General features: G+C 46.5%; 1 protein-coding gene across 5 annotated transcripts in view; it reads left to right on the top strand.

The window, feature by feature from the left end:
* FOXN3 (forkhead box N3) overlaps window positions 1–17,403 on the top strand; it is a 402,841-nt gene that overhangs the window by 98,454 nt on the left and 286,984 nt on the right. For 3 of the 5 annotated variants that reach the window (XM_045451831.1, XM_045451833.1, XM_045451836.1), the window contains exon 2: window positions 15,387–15,501. The gene's annotated coding sequence lies outside the window, so the exon portion shown is untranslated. Of the gene's footprint in view, window positions 1–7,144; window positions 7,163–7,345; window positions 7,363–15,386; window positions 15,502–17,403 lie in introns of those variants that run through there. The other 2 variants (XM_045451829.1, XM_045451828.1) reach the window with 2 other exon arrangements.

Below are 17,403 nucleotides of genomic sequence, written 5' to 3'. Positions count from 1 at the left end.
TTTTTTTTTTTAAATAGAAATGGTGATTTATTTTTCTGCATTCTGATAAACCAGCTGTATGGATTGTTTTTTCCCCCATTTTGTTTCATTTGCATCTTGCTAATATTGAGGGAACAATATTGCTGATGTATTCTTAGCTAATTTCCTATGAGGCAGCCTCACAATAGCGTGTAACAGACATCAAAGGAGAACGGACCATGGTGTTCTTTCCCATCACCTCTGCCGGCCAGGCGCGTGGACCTAGATTTGGGTGGATCGAGCACCCTTCGTTGATCTCAGGCAGCTGTGTCTGCTCAGCCTGTCCAAACTTTTGATTCAGTAATTATCTGACGCCGTTTTCTTCCTATTTGGAGTTGGATTTCATTTGCAGGTGCCGTTTATGTTTTTGTCACTTCCCAGGTAAAAGACTCTCAAGTACTTTAGAACTAATAAAGGAGGGCTTTTATCTGCTCCATTTTCCTCAGTTGCAGAGAAGATTAGTCTGCCTATGTGTGTGTTTTGCATGACCTCAATCAGAGGCACTCGCACTGGGAGGAATGTTAGCTTGGAAGTCAGAAAACCGCCAGACAGAGAGAACCCAGGTACGGGGCTCTGAGAGCTTCGTAAGCTTTGAGATGCCCTCTTGTGGCAACCTCCCCCACCCCCACCGTCGAATGCACCACTAAAATGCACCACGAAGTGTGATTTATGCCTTCCATATCTTCACATCTAAGTTAACATTTGCTGTAAAATACAACATTATTTTAAGTACCCCTAAGACAAAATGCTGCCCGGTAGAATTCGATGCACTCATTTCAGAGAGTTCACATGTAGAAAAATGTGCATTTTAGAGTTGGCGAAATATAATTTAATTGTGAATTGAGTTGCCGTTGGGCTGTAGAGATAATGCTAAATTTAATAGTTTTGCAGCTTTTGATTTAGATTTATTTCTGACATATAAACATCAAAAGCACCCACGTGTCCATTATGCAGCTTTGGCTGATCTGAACATTCTGCCCCATTTGCTTCAAATATTTAAAAAGTAAAATGTTGGTGGTACAGTTGCAGGGTCCCTGCGTACCGTATGCTCCAATCTCAGGCCTCCCCTCTCCCTCGTGACCCACATAATCCCTATCTTGATTTGGTGCTTATCATTCCCATGCATGTTCGTCAACTTTTACTATAAATCTTTGTATCCACAAATGCATTTAGCATTTTTAAAACACTGCTACTTATCTACTAGTAGCCATTGCCTTTCAGTAGGAGAACCCCAGAGCCTTAGCTGAACTCTGTCTGTCGGCCATGGCTAAGTGCCTAAGTTCTGGCTGATTATCAGATGAACCAGTAGCTACCAGTATGACATCTGGGTGTTGCCTTTATTTTATCTTATATTTTATTTTATTTTATTTTATTTTATTTTATTTTATTTTATTTTATTTTTTATTCTATTCTATTCTATCTTATTTTATTTTATGTTATTCTTACATGCTTGTTTATTTTGAGAGAGTACACGCATGCGAGCACGAGCAGGGGAGGGGCAGAGAGCGAGTGAGAGACAGAATCCCAAGCGAGCTCCGTGCTGTCAGTGCACAGCCTGATGTGGGGCTCGAACTCACAAATGGTAAGCTCATGACCCGAGCCGAGATCAAGAGTTGGGACGCTTAACTCACTGCGCCACCCAGGCGCCCGTGGGTTTTGCCTTTAAGACAAAGGATCAAGCCCTCCGTGTTTTCTTTCCTCCTGCTTCTGACTGAGACAGGACGAGGTGGTAGTGAGCTGCCATACAAAGGTGGGAAACAACAGAGCTACACGGTGGAAGAATCCTGGGTCCCTGCCTTCGCGGTGCCTGCTGCCTCACCACCTCCCACCCTCCCTGCCCCCATCAGATTGTTTACTGTCTCAGGCTGGGAAATAAACAAACATCTTTTTAGGTAAGTCGATGGTCTTATTTGATCCCCATTAAAACAGACCCCGAAATGTTCCAGTATAAAAGTGGTTTATATTCTGATTATGTACGTTACTAGTGACCGATGGTATTAAAAACTTCATTTTTCTTAAGTAGGGAGGATTAGGATAAACCACATGTATGTAATTCATTGCCTCCTCAGATTAAAAAAGGAAAACAGTGTATTTTATAGCTTCCCCAGTGGCTAGCTAGGTATTGTGTCCAGTCCCGGAGTGGACGTAACCCTGTAGAGGGCACATCTGTTGAGTTCATTGATTATCTTCCATGTAGAGATAGAGCAAGTTCGTACACGGTTGGGGACATCTAGCTACTCTGTCCCCAACTGGAGACCTTGAAAGCAAATGTCACAAGGATAACTTCAGAATGAAAAGGAGACGTTTCCGTTCCCAGAAGGATTTCCTTCCCAAACGTTGAGCATCCATGGGAGCATCATCAAAGTGAGGCCTTCCTGGTCAGTTTCTCCAGGAGCTGGCCCCCACCGCTCCCCACCACCCGCACGACGAATGCCAGAACGGCTGGTCTAGGAAGAAGCTGACCCTTACTATCTGGTTGGCATTCTTTTTTTTTTTTTTTTTTTTTCAACGTTTATTCATTTTTGGGACAGAGAGAGACAGAGCATGAACGGGGGAGGGGCAGAGAGAGAGGGAGACACAGAATCGGAAACAGGCTCCAGGCTCTGAGCCATCAGCCCAGAGCCCGACGCGGGGCTCGAACTCACGGACCGCGAGATCGTGACCTGGCTGAAGTCGGACGCCTAACCGACTGCGCCACCCAGGCGCCCCTCTGGTTGGCATTCTTGAAGCTCCGTGCCGGGCTGCCTCGCGATTGGGAACTCTTGCTTTCTGCAGAGTGGTTAAGTGGCTTGGGGGTTCTCCCCAGAGGGGCAGTGTCTGTGTCAGAGCCGTGGATATTAGGGGGGCACAGGGACCACTTCTGTCCTGTGCCACTCTGCAGCCCTGATCATGCCTGATGGGAGCACATCCACCAGCTTGTCCCTGATCTCTCAGGTCAATGTGAATTCTGGCCCCTAAGGCAAGCCTGGTCTTTGGATTCCCTCTCAAAGGGCCCTCGGAACAGAGTGTTGCAAGGCACCCGGCCTCTCCTTTTGAATGGCAGTCGTGCTGCCCGTGCCAGTCACACTGGATACACCTTGACCTTGGGCCTTTTGCCCCCTGGCATTAAGTATTGGGTTATCAGAGGCACCTGGGTGGCTCAGTCAGTTAAGCGACCGACTTTGGCTCAGGTCATGATCTCATGGTTCATCAGTTCGAGCCCCACGTCGGGCTCTGTACTGACAGCTCAGAGCCTGGAGCCTGCTTCGGATTCTCCTTCTCTCTCTGCTCCTCCCCGCCCTCTCAAAAATAAATAAATATAATTTTTTTTTTTTTTTTTTTAAAGAATTGGGTTATCAGCTGAGTGATTCTCAGGCTTCTTTGGTCCGTGCGTGGATTTGATGCAAAAGATCATGGTGTTGTGCCATTGTGCTACAACTTTCAAACACACATCAGAGTCCCCAGGATGAGTGGGAAGGTGACCCCTGCTCTGAGTGAGACTCAGCCTACAGGTTAAATTCATGGTGGCAGGAGCAAAGCCAAAGGACACAAAATTCCTTACTTCCACAGAGGCTGGAAACTCGGCTGTGCGGAGTCCCATGCAATGAGGGAAAAAGACTTAGGTAGCATGTGAAAGTCAGCTTGTGCGTTCTGCCTGATTGAACTGCACATTTCCTTGGACGGTTTTTGCATTCTTAAAAAAAAAAAAAAACCTAAAATGAGAAGTAAAAATTTCCTTAAGACCAGTTCTCCTGGTCTTAATTTGCCTAATAATCAGTTCACCAGAAATTCAATTCCGTTTTGAGTGTTTTTGCACTCATTGCTAGTATCTCAAAACATTATTTAATTTAAAAATTAAAATTGCACATAAACTAAATTTAAAAACAAGCTTGGTGTGCCCTGAGAAGGCTCAGTTTATAAGCCTCATCATGCCAAAGACATGGCCGAAGAAGTAAAAGACATTCCCGTGTAAAAGCACTCGAAAAGGGTTCAGATTATAAGCAAATTGCTCATTAGGTGACTGGCTTCAGGCTAATTGACCTGGAGTCAATGGCATCCAAAAGTTGACACTTTTGTGCCCAGGGACACTCTCGCAGGCCTGTATTCATCTTATTTCAGACAAAATTCTAATCAGCTCTCTTATTTGGTTTCCCAGCCCCTGGCATATTAGATGTGAATCAAACAGGGAGGGAATAGTACGAGCCAGGCCACTTTGCGTGGGGAGGAGGCCAGCTGATGCCCTGACAGCCAGGAGGGCCAGCAGAGGCCAAAGAGAATTAAAATGTAAATATAGGGATTAGCAAATCACAGTAGTGTGGGGCCTTTTCCTGTGTGGGTGACCTCCTCCCCCGCCTGCCCATGCTCCTACGGCTTCTGAGAGCACCTCTGTATCATAATGTGCGTGATGCCGGGCATGTCATGAAAAATATTTATAACAAGCTAAATTACATGCTATGTACATGCCCCACTCAGTTTTCCTATACACTCCAATTTAGAAGTGTTTTCATCAAGGGGTGCCTGGGTGGCTCAGTCGGTTAAGTGCCTCACTTCAGCTCAGGTCATGATCCCACGGTTTGTGAGTTCGAGCCCCGGGTCGGGCTCTGTGCCGACAGCTCGGAGCCCGGAGCCTGCTTCAGATTCTGTGTCTCGCTCTCTCTCTGCCCCTCCCCTGCTCACGCTCTGTCTCTCTCTGTCTCAAAAATAAATAAAACATTAAAAAAAAAAAAAAAAAAGAGGAACCAAACCATACTCTTGAATTGGAGCATCCCCAGGCTTCCAGAACACTACCCATAGGATGCCTTGTGCTCCTCATGAACACCCCCCAACCCCCGGCCAAACTAGAACAAGTCAGTGGTCTGGAAAAATTCATTTCTAGGAAGTCAGTGCTCTTTCTCCAAATTTGTAGCATGGTCAAATGCAGTTAATTCTTGATATCCAGGGTAATGTGGGCAGGGGGTTGTGAATGGCATAAATCACGATGAAATCCACTTTTGTTTATCGGTGGCTGTAAGTCTGGAATGGCTTATTACTTCCTTGGGGTCGTGTCGTAGTCCAGAGAAACAGAACCAGTTGTTTGTTTGTTTCTTGCAAGACCTCCTTCTTTATAAGTATTGTTACTGAGTTATTTTAAGTCCTTTACAACCAACTGCATGTGTGAGCACCCCCAGAGGCACATGGAAAGACCGTTTATTAGATCAGGTAATGGACGATAAGATTCTACCACTTGATGTGTGACCCTGGGCCAGTCACTGACTTTGGGACCCTCAGTTCTCTCTGATGAGGGGTGGGAATGGTGACAGTTGCCCAACTCATTGAAAGTATAATCCTGTCATAGTCAAATGGGATGACCTATGTGAAAATGCTTGGTAAAGCCCAACAGATGTATTTAGAAGTGCAAAGTAAATGTAAGGAACAGCTGTGTTTTTTAAATGTATATATATTTTAAACATTTATTCATTTTTGAGAGACAGAGAGTGAGTGGGGCAGGGGCAGAGAGAGAGGGAGACACAGAACCCGAAGCAGGCTCCAGGCTCCGAGCTGTCAGCCCAGAGCCCGACGCGGGGCTCCAGCTCATGGACTGCGAGATCATGACCCGAGCTGAACTCGGATGCCTAACCGACTGAGCCACCCAGGCGCCCCACGAAACAACTGTTTTTATTGCGGTGACTGTTTTCGCTAAGCTTGTTAAGCACTGGTCGTGATTAGTTAAAAGGTAATCTCTACCGGCCTTGCTAATACTCGAAGGCGAGTCTTTGTACTGACCCTAACATCATCTTGAGATGCTTTTAAGAAGTGACATCTCTCTCACCACTAAGGTGTCTGTATCTATTTTCTGTTCTGCTTTATCTTCGGGATGAGTTGATTATTCTTATCATAGTATGAAGCCAAGAATGATTCAATTTGGGAAAATGATAGGAACATTTTCCTTGTCTTCTGTAGGATGATTTTGCCATAATGCCCACAAATAAAGTGGTTATTTGGTTTCTTTAGTGGTAGTGGTTTCTTTAAAAGAGGCCAGCTCAGAGTCACGGATCTGCACTTTTAAAGCCTACAATTGATTGTTTAGAGCGAAAATTGTATTCAAGTGAGGCACATCAGCATGCAAATCTAAAGTGTGGCCATTTTCATCTAGATTGAATATTATTAACTAGCCCAAGGGATGGGATGTAATTAAGATTTCGAACAGCTTACTTTTGTCTACTGCCATAAGTAACCCCAACGTTCAAAGCGGCGTCCTGGTTTGAATAATGGGAAGATGGCCCGATGTGCCGATATCTGTACGTTTTGCCTTGTAGGTGCAATAAAAGGATATTTGACTTTTCGCCACTGGTCCAAACAATTGATGAGGACACCGATTTGAACTCGAAGCAAAACAGAGAATGTTCAGATTCCGGGAAAATCACATTTCTCCTGAACGATGGCAGATTTCCATCTTGTTAGTTATTCACTCATTCTAATACCTTCTTCCATGGGCTTGGGAACAAAGACCAAGCAGGGACAGATGAAGCCCTTGTTGAGGGTTTATGCTTTTGCCTAATTAAAGCTATTGGATTTACAGCCTGCTAAGCAGCTCTCGTTAGAAGGAAGAAGAGCTCTTAGCTTGGACCCACTTCAGAAACTTTGCAAGACCTCCACTGCCTTTCATAGAACTGCTGAGGCACGTTTCTGATGGCGTCTTTATTCTGGTGCCATCGCACGATAACTTCTTCTTTGGGGAGACGGGATGGTCACCTTTTTGTCCCACCCACACTGTTTTAAAAGAAAGAAACAAAGTTGTCTACTTCTCCCGGGAGAAGTTAGTGAGAGGATCCATTGCGTTTGCTGTAGCACCTTAAGCAGCACCCAATAGGCTAGGTTGGCACACAGCTCATTTCAGCTGTCCGTATTTTCAGGTGTACCATATGTATTTAGTACATCATTTGATAATGCTAAAAAATATTAAAGCAGTGTGAGACTAAAGGAGAAAGAAGATGAATGTTAGCATTCCCCTGGGGTTCATGGGTGAAGGAATTAACACAGCGTGGCACTCTACCCTAGCTGTGTTTGTTTCCATGGCAACAGCTACGTACATGTTTCAGACTATCTACAGTGACACAGTTGCAGAAATAGTAGCTTGCAGGTTTCTGATATCGCATCAGTGGACAGGCAGCACGCACTATATTAAGTAAGTGTAAAAGAATTTAAAATATAGCTCTGATTCAGATGTATATTAGCTCAGCTGAGCAATGTGCCGGGGTTTCGACGTTCCCCTTCCTCACGACAGCAAAATCTGGGCAAAGTTGAAAGTTGCAAGATTTCAGTCAAACAATTGTCCTTGCTTGGGTAAGAATCATCAAATGAAACAAATGTGAGTGAGTTACAAAGGTAAGAAAACGGCCTTGGCAGATGACAGATTTAAGAAGGGTATTGTCAGTGAAGCTAATTTTTTGGAGGGGGGGTAGTGCTGGGTAAGGACTGAAAGCTTTGCTTGAAAAATAGCTGAGTCTCAAAGCAAATCGAATGTGCAACAGAATCTTTAACTGCTGCTGAGTTTATGGCAACTAAGGTCTTTGCGTGTATCATTGTGGGAATTGCTTTTATATAAAAATGATCAGGTGAGGAGCAGAGAGGTTGATTAGGTGTGCAGCTGAAGGGAATTTGGGGCTCCATTGTCTTTTCTGAATGCTTATGTAAATATCTCTCTTCTCGCGGGGATGACCCTGGTTTGTCTTTGACATTTGCTGCTACTTTTGTACCATTTGCTGGTTCTGTGTTTATATTATGCTGCCACATTGTAGCCTGGTACGACTTGCGTGTTGGTTAGAGAGCAACCAAATACAGATGATAGACTTTGTAAGTGTGTGACTTTGCAGTCGGATTGTACAGTAATTTAGGAGAAGTGTTCAGATATGTATTTGTTTACGTGGTAGACTTCTTCTTTTGAACAGCAGGCTAGGTATTAGGTTAATGGATTTCAGTGTGCACGTTATGATTGCAGGAGCTTTCGAGTATGTTGTCGTTCAATTTATACTGAGTTTTTAATGTCACAATATTTTTATTTATGCCCATTATTCAGTTCAAGCTACATTTACCTTATAGTTTTATTATTCATCTATCAGTGGAGAGAATGGAAAATGGCATGGTGATTTAAGCTAATCTATTCATTTGAGGAGGATTCATTTTCTGACCATTGGTGGACTTTTACAAAAAGTGGCATGAGACACGCAACTCTCTTGGTGTGGATGAGACTGTTTTTTATGTGCACGGGAAACTGCAGGGACTATCCCGTATGTTGTTCTTCACAGTAATGATTTGCTTAGATGTTAACAGAACGCCTATTGGAGGGGTCGGAGGGGCGGGGGGACGTTATGCACTCTGGACCTTCCAGAACACCTGGGTATGTGGAGGGCTGGGACAGATTTTGAATCATAAATCAGGGACTTGAACCCTAGATTCGTCAACACCCCGGTGGACAGATACGATCTGCCTTTCTAAATAAGGTGGCCCAAAAGAAAACGAATGTGGAAGCCTCCCATTTATGCCCATCTGTGGGCTGAGCCACCCAGAGATGGGAAGGGAAGTGTGTGTTTTCTATGGAGAATTAGGTTTTTGGCGGCTCATGCCCAAGGCAGCTCCTTCCTCAGAGGAGAAGCCCCTCCTCTTACTGCCGCGCTCATCTCGGTTTTGTTGTGCGACACCAGCCCATTTCAGGGGCAGCCCATTTAGGGTCTGCGGACCCCCTCCCTGTGCCCTGTATCATGGTGGTGGGCAGCTTCTCGGTGACAGCTGCAGAAGCCACCTGTGCTCGCGCCCCTCCCCCCACCCCCAGGCAGAGGAACCAGATACCGTTGGTATGAGGGTCTGCGTGATTTTCTACTATTACACTTGAGGGGCCCTGGAAACTTGGGGTTTATTAACCTTGGGCGAGGACACCAGGAATCAAAAAAGTGTCGGTGAACTACTTCGAATGACTAACTCAACTTTGGTCTTTTTGTGAGCGCTAGAGCAAGCCCTTCCAACCGTCGAGATGTTTGTGCGTTTTTTCCATCATCCCCGAATATTTTCCAGCACAGGGCAAAAGAGGGAAAACAACAACAACAACAACAACAAATCCGTGAGTCTATACCATGTGGTTTTGACTCTTTTGTAAGAAGAGAAAAACACAGGAACCTAGATGCAAAGCCTTAGGCCAAACCAGTCATTCGAATGTAAAATCCTGGCAGTGCTTGTAGGAAACTCAATTGCTTCCATTTGAAGGGCCAGGAAATTGATTTGGAAAAAAATAAATTTGAGGGATTCCCAAATAGTGGCAGCTCGGAGTGAATAAGAGAAAAATGAAGGTACAGACTGATCGTATTACCCATCTCAAACGGCAGTAGAATTGCCAGGACCGACTTCCTGCAGCCTAGCTCATTTGGAGCGTCCACTGCTCAGAACTTCTGGAGGTTCTTGGTGATCACAGGGTAAAAGCCAGTCCGGAGGCCGGCGTCCAGGGCTTTCCCCACCGGTCCCTCTTCAGCTCTTTTGATGAGGGAGTGTGAGGCAAGCTGAGGGCAAAATACAGACCAACGGCACCCCTCCCCACCTCCCACCCCCCAGGTGGGATATGTGGGACGTGCCTCAGACACTCCTGGCTACCCAAGAACAAAGGAAAGGGCTTTAAGTGCTTGCCAGGGTGCTGTGGGAAACTAAAGCGAATGAAAAATGAAATTCCCTTACTGCCTACAGCCCATTGACAAGTCCTTGAAACTGGCAGAGTGACCTCCCTCTAGGAGCTCAGCTGCCTCGATGATGACACTTTGCTAGGAGCAAAAGGCAATCTTGGCTTAACATCATCCTGACCGCCACCCCCTTCCCCCAGGGTCCTGTAAGTCTACTTTAACATATAAAAATCCCTTTGGAAACTTCCTTTATCTCACCTGCCCCAAGATACATGCTGGCAATCATACTCCAAGCTTATGACCCCCTGATATACATCTGAAGGGTCTCGTGACTGAGGTTTTACTGCATGGTAATAAATAGCATTTTCCCAACAACACCTAGGTCATGGAAACCTTGCTTCCAAAAATTCCTTAGGGGCGCGCCTGGGTGGCGCAGTCGGTTAAGCGTCCGACTTCAGCCAGGTCACGATCTCGCGGTCCGTGAGTTCGAGCCCCGCGTCGGGCTCTGGGCTGATGGCTCAGAGCCTGGAGCCTGTTTCCGATTCTGTGTCTCCCTCTCTCTCTGCCCCTCCCCCGTTCATGCTCTGTCTCTCTCTGTCTCAAAAATAAATAAACGTTGAAAAAAAAAATTAAAAAAAAAAAATTCCTTAGGGACTTATTTTATCCCTAACCCCCTCCCAACCTGAGGATATATAATCAGTTACCTGTGCGGCACTTCCTGCCCAGGGTCCTGTCTCCGTGCTTTAATAAAATCACCTTTTTGCACCAGAGACGTCTGTAAGAATTCTTTCCTGGCTGTCGGCTCCGGACCCCCCACCGTCACCCCAGAACTTCATCGCTTTGTCTCTAGATCTTCTTTTCCTTGAGCATCTTGTGGCATTGCCCTGGGGTACTGCATGCCGTGTCCCGGCCATGCCGGGAAGTCTCTGGGCCTTTGCTCTGGCCACTGCCTTGGCCCAGATGCCTTTATTCCCATCTTTCCGGTTCTTCCATAAAACCGTACAGAAGTCTCCCTCTCACCCTCAGTGGGATGATTTCTCCATCCTTCATGTTCCCGTAACAATTTCCTTTTCTGCAATTATAGCACTGAACTGCACGGTATTAAGATTAGTTGTGTCTGTCATTAACTGAGGTGTAAGCGTATTAAAGACAGAGGACCATGACTCATGGACTTGAGTAGCTTTTGCAATACCTAGAACAGTACTGCAAGCTGTCATATTTCATTGAATCCTTAAGACCTCATAAAGATCTCCGTCATTAAACAGTCTCCAGTGCTCATGTCCTCTGCTCACAGGGATATACTGAGGCTCCAGAGGCTGTGTCTGTCACAGCACCAAGCATCTGGACCAGTTCAGTGTCTTTCAGATGCTTCTAAACTTCTGGTTGTTTGCCATCATCTAAACACAGAAACCAAGTGAACGGCTGATTTCTTTTCTCATATTTATAGAATCACGAGATTTTATAGCCAGAAGGAACCTCAGGGAGCTGAACTCCTCATATTAGCAGGGGAGAGAATTGTAAGTCTGAACTGTTAAGGGACTTCTCCAAAGCCACATGGTTGGTTAGTGACCCAGGCGTGTGGATCCAGCTGATAACCTCTCTACATGGTCCTCCTGTCTGCCGAGCCTTCTTGGCTGTGGCCTTGGGTTTCACTTAAGACATCACCAGTCGGCTCCGGCTTTCTGCCTTGTGTTGGGGTTGGCCGGCTTTCTCTACGTAAACGCCATCATCGCACAACAATCCGGTTACCCACTCTTTGCTAAAGGCTGATATCATGGGAGTAGAATTAAAAACAAAAGTGGACTCGAGTTTAAATCAGGGGCCCTGGGAGCAGTGCTAACAATTCCTTAGCCATCGCCGCGCTGAGGACACAGCGGCAGCTGCTGAACTCGGTCAAGTTCAGACCCTTAAAAAGAGTGGAAAAAAGAAAGCACATACTTTCCAGTGCCTGGGCACCACAGAGCCGGGCCAGCTGGGCGCAGCACCGTGGCAAAAAGATCTCTTCAGTTTCAGAAATATGAGACCCTGTGCTTGCACACAGGGAGGGGCATGGACCGGGGCTGCAGCTAGGGCTGATTGGCATTACGTCTCCGAGCTTACTTCTGCCTGCAGCCCTGTCGTCAGACCCCGCCCCTATGGGAAGAGCCCAGGAGTATCTAAAGAAAGAGCCAGGCCTCCAAGTTGACATAAGGAACAAGCTGTGTGAGTGAGTGAATACGTGTGTGTGTGTGTGTGTGTGTGTGCGCGCGCGTGCGCACGCGCGTGTGTTTAAAGGCCTGTGTCTGAGGTCGACAGGCTTTTTCAGAGGCACTCTTGGCTTTCTGTGTAAACGTGTACTTCCTCTTGTCCAGAGTTAGCCTGTTAAGGGAATAAAGCGCAATTCAGGTTTCCAAGTTGGAAGCCTGATTAATCTCTCTGCCAGTTACATATGGAAATAAATTAGTAAATGGTCCATCTGGGACTAAACTACTGCAGAGATGATAAATTATCGCCATCGTGTACGTCAGTGTTGCTGAAGACTGAGTTGTGCTCACCAGGAACTGCTGAAAGATAACTGGATGCTCTGTTGTGGTCAGAGAAATAAAATTAAAAACAATTTTTGAGTAAAAAATTTACTTTGAGAGGTTTCTTGGGAGAATGGTTTTGTTGATGCCAAGTTTGTTCCTTAGGACTGCTATCCCTGCAGATATTTGAAAGGTGAGTCTCAAGGGCATAGGAAATATTTTATTTTTATATTTTCAAGGGCCAATACAACAAGTATTAGTACCCAGATGTCTCAATGAGCAGGATAATTCTGTGCCTTACAGTAGCATGGTGCTTTGTAATTGTCGTAGCAATTTCCTGTCTGTGTTTTTCTTTACATTTCAACGAAGGGTGGGGCAAGTTCTTGTCTCTCGTTCTGGATCAGTGTAGAACTGAGGTTTCAGGGACCGGGTCCCTTATGCACAATGACTCAGATGGCCAAATGGCAGAACCAGATAAGCAACCACATATCCCCGATTCTGAACCCCGCTTCGCTTCTATCAGTCTTGCACGACGTCAGAACGTTTCAGTGTCCCCTCATGCACCGAGCAGCGTCAGGCAATAAAGCCGTCTATTTATGTCAGTTTACTAGAGGCAAAAGCCGTGCCTTCTTGATCGTGAAAAGTCCTTTTTTTTTTTTTTTCCTAAGTGGAGATGTTGAAGGTTGGTTTAGCATTTTTCTTACCTGTTTTAATTTGTTTAAATGGAAGTTATGGTCATTGACATGTTAGTTTCAGATGTACAACGCAGTGATTTGAGATTCGTGTACGTTGTAAAATGGTCACCACAGTAGAAGTCTGGTTAGTGCCCGTCACCTTACGTAGTTACAAAACTTTTCTTCTGATGAGAACCTTTAAGATCTATTCTCTCGGCAACTTTCAAATATGCAATATGGTATTATTAACTGTAGTCACCGTGCTGTGCATTACTTACACAGGTGACGTATTTATTTTATAACTACAAGTCTGTACCTTTTGACCCCTTTACCCATTTCTTCCCTCTCCCCATCCCTTGGCTGAATCTTTTTTTTCCCACGATTAAAGGCACACCCCTATCCGCATGAATTATTTTATCAAACTAAAACCACAGATGTCTTCAGGGGCCCTTTAGGTATGGTAACATTTTGCCCCTCTGCAGAATGGCCCGAGGCTGCTGTGACCTCTAGCTTCTTGTGCCTCCTTTCAAATTTTCTTCTGCGTCTTCCTCCTGCGCAGGACTCTTCAGCGGTTAATCCTTAAAGCCGCTGAGGTGTGCACCCCTTTAAAAAGTGCGGTAATTTGTTTCCGATTCTGTGTCTCCCTCTCTCTCTGCCCCTCCCCCGTTCATGCTCTGTCTCTCTCTGTCCCAAAAATAAATAAACGTTGAAAAAAAAATTAAAAAAAAAAAAGGGGGCGCCTGGGTGGCGCAGTCGGTTAAGCGTCCGACTTCAGCCAGGTCACAATCTCGCGGTCCATGAGTTCGAGCCCTGCGTCAGGCTCTGGGCTGATGGCTCAGAGCCTGGAGCCTGTTTCCGATTCTGTGTCTCCCTCTCTCTGTGCCCCTCCCCCGTTCATGCTCTGTCTCTCTCTGTCCCAAAAATAAATAAACGTTGAAAAAAAATTTTTTTAAAAAGTGCAGTAATAAAAATCAAAAGTACCGAAAAGCAAACTGGCTTTAGGAATCTCTAAGTCACCTGGTTTATCAGACATCCGTTTCTAACCAGAAGCGGCAGGTGCCACTTGGTGGTCTTCACACAAGAAAGAGAAGTCACAAGCCCCTAGCACTTACCTGTCTGTGCTTGGAAGCAACCTTGTCTCACCCAGACCGCCTTCAGGTTTCTCAGCCCGAGCTGGTGGCTCCAAGAACCTGGATGGCCCCGCACACTCTCTTGCCTCTGGGCCTTTGCTACAGCTTTGGCCTGTCCCCCCGCCTGTCAAAATCTTGTCCGGATCTCAGGGCCTGTGATTATTGTGATTGTCTCGACGCTTTCCCTTCCCTGCTCTCTCCACCCCAACCTGAAACGGATGTGTCCTCAGAAACCCTGCAGCTGTGTATTAGAGGAAATAACACTGCCTGTATTCGGGTTGCCTGCTGCTCGGCTCGCCTCCCGGGTGGACGACACGTTTCTGAAAGGCAGGGACTTCATCACGTTCGGTCTCTCTCTGACTCTTCCGCCCTCCCCAATCCTTGGTTCAATGCTTTGCCTTTAATTGAAGCTTAATGTGCAGTATAGTAGGGTGATTTGACTTGACAACAACAGAACGGGTGTCTTTGAATAGGTGGATAAATGAATAATCCAAGTTTTGTCAGGATTACTTGGAGGGCTAGTTAAAACGGATTGCTGGGTCCACACCTCCGAATATTCAGATTCAGTAGATCTTGGGTGCGGGCCAAGAATTTGTATTTCGAACAGACTCTCAGGTGATGATGCCACTGCTGATGTTCCAGGGACCATAGTTTGAGAATCACTGATCTGATGAATTTATTTCCTCACGTTCTCTACACTGAAGTGCACAGGATAAGCTCGTTCTTTCCGTGAGAGAGTCTATCCATTTGTCTTCTTTGAGGCGTAGGCTAAAAAAAAATATCTTCCATCACAGATTATTATGCAATCTATCTCATGTACCAACTTTCCTATTTTTGCAAGATTATTGGTTAAATGTGGGCCAGTAGTTTGCAGCCCATTTAGTGAGTTTGAGCTTGATGGGATCTTTTCCTCCAGGAGTAGAGCCAGAGGAATTTTATTTTAAAGCAGCAGAAAAGAGCGTCATTGGCTTTGCAGCCTGTGTATTTGGTCCGCCCAGTGGATCAAGGCTGGTCCACGTGCTGGAACGCTGGCCGGGAGTGGTGCTCTGATGTTTCTCCTTTATAGTGTATAGAGTGTTTATAGTATATAGACAAGTGTTTATAGTATGTAGACAGCTAGAGTGAAGTAAAATGATCTCGCGAATGTCACATGGCCGTTGTAGTAAAGTAAGATAATCTCATGATATCTGTGGCACGCATTTTCAAATTGCTGGGTCCCTCTGTGCCCCATGAGGCAGTTGTAAGAATACTCTGTTGTGAAAGGCCCAGTGGTTCAATAACTTGCCAAGAAATAAGAGGTAACTGTTGCAATTGATTCCCTCCCCCCCCTGCCCCAAGGGTTGCAGCTTTTAGAGTCAGGCCAGATGACAGCCGTTGTTTTGAGCGGGTCCTCTCTCCTCCTCCGTCTGATCCCGCCTTTCTTCTGCTCCTCTCTACCAGTACTAGAAGCATCATCTCCTAGAAGACCAGCGTTCTCGTGATTATGGAGGCCTCTCTGTCCTTCCTGTGACTGGAGCAATGCTGACCTCGGTGTCTTGGACCCATTCCGACTCAGGTAACCAGGCTCTGCCTCCATCCCTCCCCCCGCCCCCTTCAGGGAGATTGCACTGAATAAATGAAATACCAAAGCTATGTTTAAATGCAAATGCCAAATTGATTGTTGCTTCATCAATTGGGACCCTCCCCCTCTTCCTCCCAATCTTCTCAATGATTAATTTATGCAGCTGATCAGACTGACAATGTGGTCAATCCAATTTAGGCATTACGATAATGAAAACATTCAATCACATCTTTATTTAAAATTTTGGAGTGTCACAGATACCCAGAGCAACAGGAACACTGCTGGGCGTCTTCATACAGAAACTCGCTTCTGCCATAGTTCCTGTAAATCAGTCTCTTTCCCATAATGCCATGTTGTACTTGAATTATATTAATCTTTCCAGTGTATCTTTTGACTGAATGTAGTGAGTATTGTGGAGTACCCGTTACGTGTTCTTGGGGCAGATGGGAATAAAAAAGAAAACAAGAAAAAATTGAAGGCACGGAGCTCGCCTCCCAGAGTCACGGCTTAGCCAAAGATCCGTGACTCACTCGTAAGAAAATGGCAGATGGTGGTGCTCAGTTTAGGGCCAGTGCTGCGTACTAATTAATGGTTCCCTCTTTGGTTGAGGGAATTGAGAGACTTTGAGGATTGGGATTGAAATAATTAGGGAAGAATTCATGGAAGAGGGAGGGCCTCCGGGGGGCTTTTTTTTTTTTTTTTTTTTTTTTTTGGCTGTGGCTCATCTGGCCAGGCTGAGGGAGGAGGAACAACATGGCACCTGCATAGGAGGGTGGGAATGAGCCCCCTGTGAGCCTGGGCAGCGAGAGCCCTGGCTGCGTGGGCCAGACAGGGTTCAGAGGACACTGATCCAGTGTCCCAGCCAGAGCCAGCTTCCCCCTCTGAGCCTGGGTCCCATAAGGTGTCCCTGGGGAAACTCCACTTGCCCTGTTGTGGAGGGGGCTTGGCTGGCAGCCGCCTTCAGGGACAGTGGTCATTGTTGCCTCACCCCCCGGCTTGGCTGCTACCTTGCTGGCCTTTTTTGCTTCTTTGGGCCTGCCCGCACGTGGCCTCTTCTCGTCTACCTGATGCTTTACTCTTCTCTTCCCCACCTGTTTCCCTCCCCTCCAAGCTCTGCATGGCAGCTGTGGCTTGACAAGGCCTGGGGATAAGCCAGAGGCCGCGTGAGGTCAGTACCTGCTGGTTTTGAAGGGTAGGAAGCCTAAGCCAAGAACACGAGTTTGCAGGTCAGTGTTGAGATTTCTGAAAGCCGGAATTCAGTGAAAGTCTCAAGGCTGAAGCTGGGGCCCCAGTCAGGGAGCCAAGTGTCCTGATTTGCTCTGGGATAGCTCGGCAAATGCTGCCCACACCTAGCTCTTTCCCCGGGCCGCTTTTGGATAAAGCAATGGTGGCTTTCTCTGGGTCTTAAAGGTGCTACTGACGTTGCCTGCCTAGACTCCTGCCCATCCTGTCGGGCCTGTCCTGGCCACGGTCCCCCCGCCTCAGTGTGATCCAGTGCTCCCGGAGCCGAGGGGCTTGCCGACCCAGGAGCTCAGGCCTTCCCGAACATAGAGCCCTGGGTCCCCTGCCACCGGGAAGCCGAAGAGCTAGGATAACAGTCTGTGCTCCCCTCTCACTACAGTGATTGTGGGCCTTTGTCTTCTAAGCCTAATCCAAGGCTCAATCAAGGGGCCCGTCGGGCTCCTGGGCCAGGTGCGGTTTGCTGCTTGTTCATGTGTGGTGCACAGGTGGAGACTGGTTTCTAGAGGTTTTTTCTCAATAATTATTTTTTAATGTTTATTTATTTTTGAGAGAGAGAGCCCGAGTGCTAGTGGGGGAGGGGCAGAGAGAGAGAGAGAGGGAGACCCAGAATCCGAAGCAGGCTCTGGGCTCCGAGCTGTCAGCACAGAGCCCGAC

The sequence above is a fragment of the Leopardus geoffroyi genome, chromosome B3, assembly GCF_018350155.1.
Source record: "Leopardus geoffroyi isolate Oge1 chromosome B3, O.geoffroyi_Oge1_pat1.0, whole genome shotgun sequence".
Taxonomy (NCBI): Eukaryota; Metazoa; Chordata; class Mammalia; order Carnivora; family Felidae; genus Leopardus; species Leopardus geoffroyi.
Note: the sequence above shows the minus strand (reverse complement) of the source record. Positions and strands in the feature narration are given on the sequence as shown.